Consider the following 9,701-nt stretch of genomic DNA (forward strand, 5'->3'; position numbering starts at 1 on the left):
TCCTAAATTATAGACATACATTGATGGAGTATACATATTTTTTGACATAGAGAAAACCTCTCCATTGTATCATAACTTGTTCTAAACATGCTGTATTCTAATTGTATGTCAGAATGCCGCAATAAAATACTACTTGATTATACTTTGACTTATTAACCTCAGCTAAATATACTCATCCATATCAAAATGTTCAGAATTGTTTTGAAGATGTTTATTTTCTTAGATCTCATATTTGGTTTGCTATTTTCCCCAAACTGTTCTAGGGAAACTGGAATAGTCTAGGTTGGATAATGTATATTTATTAGCTTCAGAACCACATCTGTGTGCTCAGATTGGAGGAAAGGTCATAAACACAATGAATGTTGCTAGGAAACCATGCCTTTTAGTCAATTTAGTTGTGAAGATGAAAGGGTTTTTTGGTACAAAGATGGGCTATTTGTATAGTACAATGAATAATCATTTTATTTTGATCTTTGAATTTATCATTTAAAAATAACACTTTTCATTAGTAGCTCTTCCTATTTATTACTTACTTGGGTTTCAAATGTTTGAAATTCAAGATGTGAATGTAGCTTTCTATGAAAAGAAAGAGTTACTGAAATTTTCATTTAAAGAAAATAATCTTGTTGGTGAAATGTAGGGATAGCTAATCCTTAGAGAAAGACATACAAATCATAAAAAGATTAATAATAAAATAACTAAAGTCAAGGAACAAGTAGCTAGGTCCCTTGGAATAACCAGCAAATTTTTTTTAAAAAAATCAAGTGCTGTAAACAACCCTGATGCTTCTTTTTGTGTTTCAAAACTACAGGACTGCAATCTTGGGAACTTTTCACAAAGATCAAAACAAAACAGACATGTTTTACTGGTCAACAATGATTAGATGCTCCTTGGACACAACTAAGTACTCTAATTCCACAGGGCTGTATTAGCCCACTTAAGTATCTAATTAGAAGCTTATGTTGGCTGAGCCTGCATCTATTGATTTTGAATCAGAATGTAATTTTAACCATGTAATTTTTAATTGGCTCCCTTTCCCTTGAACATTTAAGTAGTATTTGGTGGCACAGGTCATACTGATGGTAACAAATCCATCAGGTTAGTACTGCAATAGACATCGGGCTTTTTGAGTTTGTGGCTTATGTCCCTTCTTTTTATTACTGTTTCTCCCATTCTATTTGATTCTGGTGGCTCTGTAAATCACTTGGCCTAATCTTTCCTTTATAGAGCAGGTAGGTCACTCATGTAGACCAATCAGAATAATGTGTTTGAGGTCACATGTGTTTGAGGAAGAGAAAGAAGACCAGTGTAAATGGAGCATAATCAAGGGCAAGGTGATAGGAAATGAGGTTGTAGAGACAGGCAAAAGCCAGACTGTTGTCTTATGCACCAGAGTAAAAAGCTTTGATTTTATCTAAGTATAATGGGAAACCAGGGGCTAGGCAGAAAGAAATGTGGCATGATCTAATTTATGGTTTTGAAACCATCACCAAGGGGCCAAGCTAGCATTTAGGAGGCCCTTGTGGTAGTATTGGTGAAAAATGACACTGGCTTGCTAGGGTGGTAGCAATGGAAGTGGACAGAAGTTGATGAACTCAAAATAACTTTCAAAGATGGAGCTAACAAGCCATGCTGATGAACTGGGAATGCAGTATGGGGTTAAGAGTGAGATCAAGGATGAGTCTTCCATTATTAGCTTGAACAACAAAGGGTGGTATTGAACAATTTGGGAAGGTAGGAGGGAAAGCAGTAGTGAGGGTGCAATTAAGAGTTCTGTTTTAGGAAAATTCCATCTGAGTACAAAGTGAACATGTTAAATAGGCAGCTGGCTATGACATTTGGAAAGACAGGATCAGTATATAAAAATTTTTGAGTCATGACTATGGCAGATATTTAATATTTCAAACCATGGTACTGAATGAGTTATCTAGGGAGAAAGTTATCCGTAGGAGAGAGAAAAGGATGGCAGAGTTCTTTAAACAACACACTTAATTTAAAAGACAATAGATGATTAAGAGTAATTATGATCATGAAGTAAAATGCCACTTTTTACAAGATGCTTTTTTATATTCTGTCATACACATATTAGTAAACTAAAATGTGTTAAGTATTCATAGGAGTCTATTCTTACCACTGTATGGATGGGAAAATTGAGCACTGACAGATTATATGTCAAGACTCAAGACCTCACTACTGGTAAGTGATGGAGTTAGGCCCAGAGTAGAGACCTTTCTAACCCTAATCTATTGCTTTTTCTATTATGCCATGTTGGAAACTCTTCACTTTCAAAGATTCAAGGCTTACTGGGGTTATTTGCCTCTACACTAGCATTCCCAGTTTACAGTGCTTGAGTTCCAATGTCTAATTAGTGTTCTATCCTAGCCTTTGTTCTCTAATGTCACTTCTTGCTGCAACCTGCCTCAGAGAGTTTCTCCCTCTAGTGATCTTCTGTTATTATGCTATGAGCTGTGAAAATAGATAATCAAGACCTAGAATTATTATGAATATAATAAGTTAAAGTTAAGTCTTTAAGAGACTCTGATTAGTTACATGCCATGACCTTTATGCATTGTCTTGGAACATATATTATGGCTATTCAGGCCCTTTCACTTATTTATTATCTTGTTATTATTATATCTTTTGCATTTGTGTTATGAAGGGATCAGCTTATCAAGTAAATGATTTTTTTGGCTAGTGCAACTTTTAACATTCATGGATCTTTTCCTTGTACCATATTGCATCAGTCCACATTGATAAAAGTCCTATAGATAGCTTTCATCCTCAATTTCTGGGATATCTGTTCCAAAAGATCAAAGGGAAGTTTTGATTTTTCTCTTTAGACAATGGAATTTATAAGAAAACAATCCCTAGCTAGGTCTTAACAAAGAAGGCTACATTAAAAAAAAAAAAAAAGAAAATCACACAGAAAGGGGGTTATTGGATCTTCTAGGAAGCAAGGTTTCTCTACCCATTCAGCTTGGGTGTTTGGGGAGCTCGTCACTACTCTTGCTTCCTTGATTCTTTCTGAAGCTGACCTTCAGTTTCCTGTGCTTTTTCCTTTGGCAGGAGGAGTCCTGTGCTTCCACCATTACATTCTTCTCATCCCTCATTCAGTCTAGATCACCACTGTGTTTAAAAGTTCTTAATGGCCAGTTCTTAGTACCTCCTCTCGCTAAATAGACTCCAGGGTCCTGGATTTGCCAGATCCTTCCTTAAGACATCACCAAGAAATTTCACTTTTGTTCATTTGGTAGTAGGGAGTTACTGGCAGAATATTAGCAGAGGAGTGGCATCATTTTGCACAGACTGTGTTGGCAGCAATGTAAATGATGATTCTGAAGGGATGTAATAGAGGTGAGTAAAAATTTATAAGGCAGAGTTTCCAGTGAGTGTTGAAAAGGGTACAAAATACCCAGTAATAATCAGGATAGACAGGAAAGGACATATTTTAGAGTTATTTAAAAGGTAAGTAATGTGGGACTTGATCATTCATTGGCATGTGGGATGAAGAATAGGGTATAATTACAATGACTCCTTCACTTCCAACTTGAGTCAGTAGTGACTCATGTCATAAAACATGGTTAAGATACAAGGGGAGAGATGGAGAAATAATGGGTTCTGTCTCAGTCTGGTGTAGTTTGAAGTGGGTCTGGAATTTTGGAGACAGTTTGGGGGGCCACAATAAGAAACTTGGGAGAAGTGCTTGGGTGGCTCAATCGTTAAGCATCTGACTCTTGATCTCGGCTCAGGTCAAGATCTCACGGTTTGTGAGACTGAGCCCCATATCAGTCTCTGCACTGACAGTGCAGAGCCTACTTGGATTCTCTCTCCCCCCTCTCCACCCTTCCCCAGCTAGTGTGCACATGGACATGTGCTCTCTCTCTCTCTCTCTTCCTCTTTCTCTCTCTCTCAAAATAAAATAAAGTAAAAACAAAAAGAAATCTGGGAGACTTTAGAATATAAATGGTCATTAAAGTAATCTCAAACAGTAAGATACCCAGCGAAAGTATTTCAAACACGAAGGGAGAAGATGGAACACTACACAAAGGCCCCTAGACGGTAGTTAGGGAAAGATTTCACAAGTGATAGAAAGTGACGAGTATCAGGAGAAGTAGGTCACATAAGCTAAGGAAAGACAGAAAATAAAGGAAAGAGTGACCACTAGTGCTAAAAGCCTTAGAAAGGTAAGACAGATGAGGACTGAAAATCATCCACTGACTTTATCAACTGGGAGGTGATTCTTTTAGGGAAACTACTAATTGTGGGGTGGTGAGGAAAGAAGGCCAATTATGAGAGTTGTGAAGCAAATAGGTTTAGGAGTTGAAGCATGTCTAGACTGTTTGAAACCCTGTTTAGAAAAATAAAGGAGAAAGACAAGGCTATGGTTACAGTGTGAAGAGAGTTTAAAAAGGGTTTAGTCATTTTTTTCAACTTCTAGATAGGTATGCTTAATCTTACCAGTGTGGTGGCAAAGGCAGTAAAGAGAAGTGATAGAGTAGAGTCTGAGGGACAGGAGGGATGTGAGGGGAATTGCCTTGTATAGAGGGAAGGATATTTTATCCATGGAGAAGGAGGGAAGTGAGGATGGGTACAACTGATATAGCTTTGGGATGAGAAATGAGAGATTTCAGCTCTGATGGCATATATTTACTCAATGGGAGACCTAAGAGGTAAGGTCAAGACTAAGTAACAGCTTTGGGTATTCCACCTTCTCAAGGTTCCTAGGTTTTGGAACACAGATTATAAATGCAAATAATTGTTTTTAAATGATGAACGCTGAAATAATCAACCTTTGCACTGTTTAATATGCTAGGGACTATAGTGAGCTTAGATTATTATACAATAAAACCTTGGATTGCAAGTAACTTGTTCTGTGGGTGTTCTGCAAAACAAGCAAACATTTATAATACATTTAACTTGATAAATGAGTGATGTCTTGCAATATGAGTAGTGCATGGCACCAAATGTCATATGATAACAACTGAGCCAAAGGTTCTTCTCTCTCTCTCTCTCTCTCTCTCTCTCTCACTGCAAGATTGTGGGTGATCATCTTCCATGCTCAGATGCTTAGCCTCAGGCCACAGTGTTTGGCAGAAATCAGTGATTTTTCAGAATTTTGGAAAGTGCCCAGACCTGGCACTAAGCACCTTCAAAGCACCTATGGACAGCCCTTTGCTTTTCCATACAAGAGTAAGCTTCCATACAAGAGTCCTTTGCTTTGTTTCATTCTAGGTCAGGCTGCCTACAGATACAGATCCTTTCCTCTGCTGACATATTGACAGTTACATTAAATACAGTATATGACAAGAGTGTATTAACACTGTACTGTAGTCAACATCCATGCGAGCGTATACAATGGCCCCCAAGTAGAAAAAGGTTGAAATAAAGGTGGTAAGGAGAGAAGTATGGCGGAAGTTAAGAAGGAAATCATCAAGAAGTACGAACAAAGTATGCGAGTGGCTGAAATTGCAAGATTTTATAAGTCTTCATCTGCATCTCCTTTGCAGAGGAGGAGAAAAAGGCAGAGGAATCCCTCACTTCAAATGAAACTAGGGAGATGTGTAAAATGTGGGAAACAGTGCAAAATTCTGTAGAAAAGCACCACCCAAATAAGGCTGTAGTAGTGCCTTATTCGATGAATAAGTAGCAAGGAATCTGTTTAACAACAATGCAATGTCACATTTCCATGAATCCTCTAAAGGAGGCAAAAGCAAGCATCATTGGATAGGTTCATTGTTAAAAAGTTGCACACACACACACACACACACACACACACATACACACAAGATTCTACTGAGCCAATAGATAGCAGTGATTCTGTTAAAGATAGTGAAAATTGTCCTACATAATCATCTTCTCACTTGTCTCCTCATACTAGGCACAAATGTTTTCAAGAGTAAGTACAGGTTAATTTATTTTTCTTTATATTTTCTATTTGCTTTATTATTTTGTATTATATTACAGTATTGCAATCATTTTATATGAATATTTTTGGGTTGTGAAGCAAATCATCTGAGTTTCAATTATTTCTTATAGGGAAATTCGTTTTGATACACAAGTGCTTTGGATCACAAACACGTTTCCAGAACAAATTATGCTCACAGACCAAGGTTTTACTGTACATCAAATCTTCCCTGCTATTTCCACAGAGCATTACCAGTATCAATTATATCTATAGTTAAGTTCTGGGCTGATGAAGTTATCTTTTTGCAAGATCTTTGCATTAGTAATCAACTGACAGAAATGTCCATCTTTGAGGAGCACCTGGGTGGCTTAGTCAGTTAAATATCAGACTCCTGAACTTGGCTCAGGTCACGATCAGATAACTGTGACATCAAGCCACATATTGGGCTCTGCACTGGACATGAAACCTGCTTAAGATTCTCTCTCTTTATCTCTCTCTACCCCTTTCCATTGTACACTGTCTACATACACACATACATATGTAAATAAATAAATAAATAAATAAATAAATAAATAAACAAATAAATAAAATCTTTAAAAAAAAGAGATGTCCATCTTCAATTGTTTTTGCTTTAAGCTAAATTAGCCAAGTCATACAATTTAAGAAATAGATATACCCTAGTTTTATTTTAGTCATCGTTCAAACATAGAACTATAGGATATAGTCACAAAAGTAATTTTTTCTCATAAGTTTTAGTCATATGAATTCTGATGGAAATACATATTCCAATTCAAATTTCCCAGTTATGGACTGCAATCTCATTCCTTTACTTCTTGCCCACCTCCTTAATATCTGTAGAGTTGTTTGCAAATTGGAAAACCAGAAACTGTAAATTCTAATCTCACCTCTACTTATACATACAAAAAACCTTTTTGAATGACTCAGAAAAGTTTTGTAGCTATTGTTATACATTGCTAAGAGCAAAAAAAAAAATCAGATACGTTTCAAAATAGATCAGTTGAGAGGCTATGTGGTATTGTGGTTAGAAGTAAAAACTATAATGTTAAACAGATCTGGAGTCAAGTAATCATTCCACCACCTACAGATGACCTTACCTTCCTTCTTTATAAAATAAAATTAATAGGAGTGTTTACCTCAGCATTACTGTGAAAAGATCATTTATGTAAAATCTTGATGAAAACAGTTGACATAGTAAAAAAATAATCAAGCATCATTTACTAACCACCATAATAAAATACTATAAACATGCCTTCAGAGAATAAATCATCTTATATACTCAGTCTCTCAATGAAGATATGGCTTATTATTCAAACTTCTAGTCACTCACTTCCAAACCAAAATAACAAAGAAGGTACAATATTACAAGAATTGAAGATAAGCTCTATGAAAAGTCTTTTGATCTTGATCTAGTATCTTTAAAAACTACATTGTGAAAAACTACAATGTTTAGGGTGTCCTGTAGACACTGGCAAAAATGCTGTGTGTGTGTGTATGCGTGTGTGTGATAAAAACAGAAATAATTTATGCTGTTGTAGAATTTACATCAGAATATTACAATAAATATATGTTAATGAGAAGATAAAACACACAACTGTGTTTCTGAGAGATCAGTATTAATAACCTTAAAGAATATTATGAATGATCTGTAATCAATTTTTCATTGAGATCCAATGACATTTTCACTGCACATAGAACCACTTTTAGGATACAATATAAACTTCTATTGATTAGTCTTAACCAATTTGGATAATATGCCTCTCAAAAGAAATATATAGGTATAGGTATAGTCTTAGGATCTAGATCTAAGGTGCACTAGGCCTGGAACACTCCCCAGCATTTCTAGGCAGAAATCGCAGTACACAAGTATTTTTTCCAACCAGGTATTTGAAGTGCCTGCTATAAGAGACTTTTGAGGTAGCTGAAGTTCTTGATATGCACTTCAGAGTTATAAAGAAATGATATAATCTCAGTAGATCAAAACCTCCAAGAAACAGGCACTTTTGTCTATCCTGTTCAGTGCGGTGTCCCGTATGGTGAACAAATGTAGCCCATACAGGGGCTCATTAAATATGTTTTTGATGAATACATGAATCTGTACCCTCCCTATAGCCTATGAAGAGAGAGTGGCTGGTAGAAGGTGGGCAGTATCATGGCCGACTCCCTAGGATGCAAGAACAACAAGAGAACAAAGGCTGGCTTTAAGTGCCAGCAGGAACAGAGATATATTGGCTAAATTCTTTTAAAAGGGACAGAGAGAGAGAGAGAGAGACAGAGACAGAGACAGAGAGAATCCCAAGCAAGCTCCATGCTGAGCATGGCTCTAGCCCGCAGGTCTGATCCCAAGGTCATGACCTGAGCTGAAATCAAGAATTAGATGCTCAACTGACTGAACTGCCTAGGTACCCCTATCTTATTGCGTTTTAGTTTTGAAAAATGCAAAGACGCCAAACACTAGCATCACTCTACTGAGGAAATTAAGAAGAAAAGAGAACGAAAGAAGCAGGTAACGCAGAAAAATAACTAGCATTTTTTTATGTGTACTTCTTTTCCAGGAGCTAATCTGAGGACATTACCATTCTTTTATTTCTCATAACCAGAGAATGAGGTGGCTGCCTTCATTTTACAGATTAGGAAACTGAGGCACAGAAAGCTTAAGTGACTTGCACAAGATGACCCAATTAGGAAGTGGTGAAGCCTGGGTTTGAACTTACGTCATCGGGCTCTAGAATGTACATTTTTATCTCATCTGTCTTCCACACATACAAAAGGTCTTCATGGTCATTGGCAAAGCCTCCCTCATAAATAACTCACTCAGTGGGATGCAGCACTGCTTGGCATGTCCCTGTGCTTTCTGCCACTAAGTTGCCGATAGACAAAATGGTAGTGTCTCTGTCAGTTTCCTCATCAATGAACTTACTATTGTCCAGACCTATCCAGACCGCTTTGCTTGGATATTGTGTGAAATAACCAATCAATAATCGTAAAATGCTATGAAAACATAGAGTGCTAGATCCAAGTTCAATATTATTATATGAGTTTACAGTGTGACAGCACAGCCGTAAAGGTCAAAGCTATTTTGAACTGCATAGAGAAAGGCATGCTGATGTGGAATACAGAAGAAACTGTTTTTCTTTATAAAAAGGGAGCTAGGAATTGAGGACATTTTAATGGAAATACTTCTCTTATTTGTAGGTTCTTTGGAACCCCCAAACAAAAAAATTAATTGGAAGACAAAATAAAGGGAGAAGACAACACCACCGCATCAAGCCATAGTAAAGGACAAGAGTAATGGGGTTAGGATGAGGGACTAGAGACGTTGATCTGGGTAAGTGAAAATCCATATTAAATAGACCAACATCTGCGAACATTTGAAGTGTGTAAATAAAAAAAGAGGAATTCAGCCTTAAAATTAAAGGAGTGACTAGAAATAGAAAAGAAAAATGAGAGAGAGAAAGAAAAAAAAAGAAAAGAAAAAGTAAGTCATTCATACTTGGCCCTTAATAAAGAAATATTTACAGAAGCAACTCCAATTTTATTTGATCCATTTTAAAGATTGTGAGTCACTGACCAACCAACTCTGCTGTGGTATCAGCACTGTCATACCTATGCACAATCCGGGTCATCCAGAGCCACACCTCAAACTGATGCAAATGGCCCCCACATCCAGAGTAGCTCATGGGATGTAAAAGCCTTGTCATATGGAATAGTGAAAGAAAGTCTGGAAAAGGATCCTGAAATTGTATTATCACAAAGGATCTCTGTATTTGCAGAGCCA

The sequence above is a fragment of the Panthera tigris genome, chromosome B3 (assembly GCF_018350195.1).
Source record: "Panthera tigris isolate Pti1 chromosome B3, P.tigris_Pti1_mat1.1, whole genome shotgun sequence".
NCBI lineage: Eukaryota > Metazoa > Chordata > Mammalia > Carnivora > Felidae > Panthera > Panthera tigris.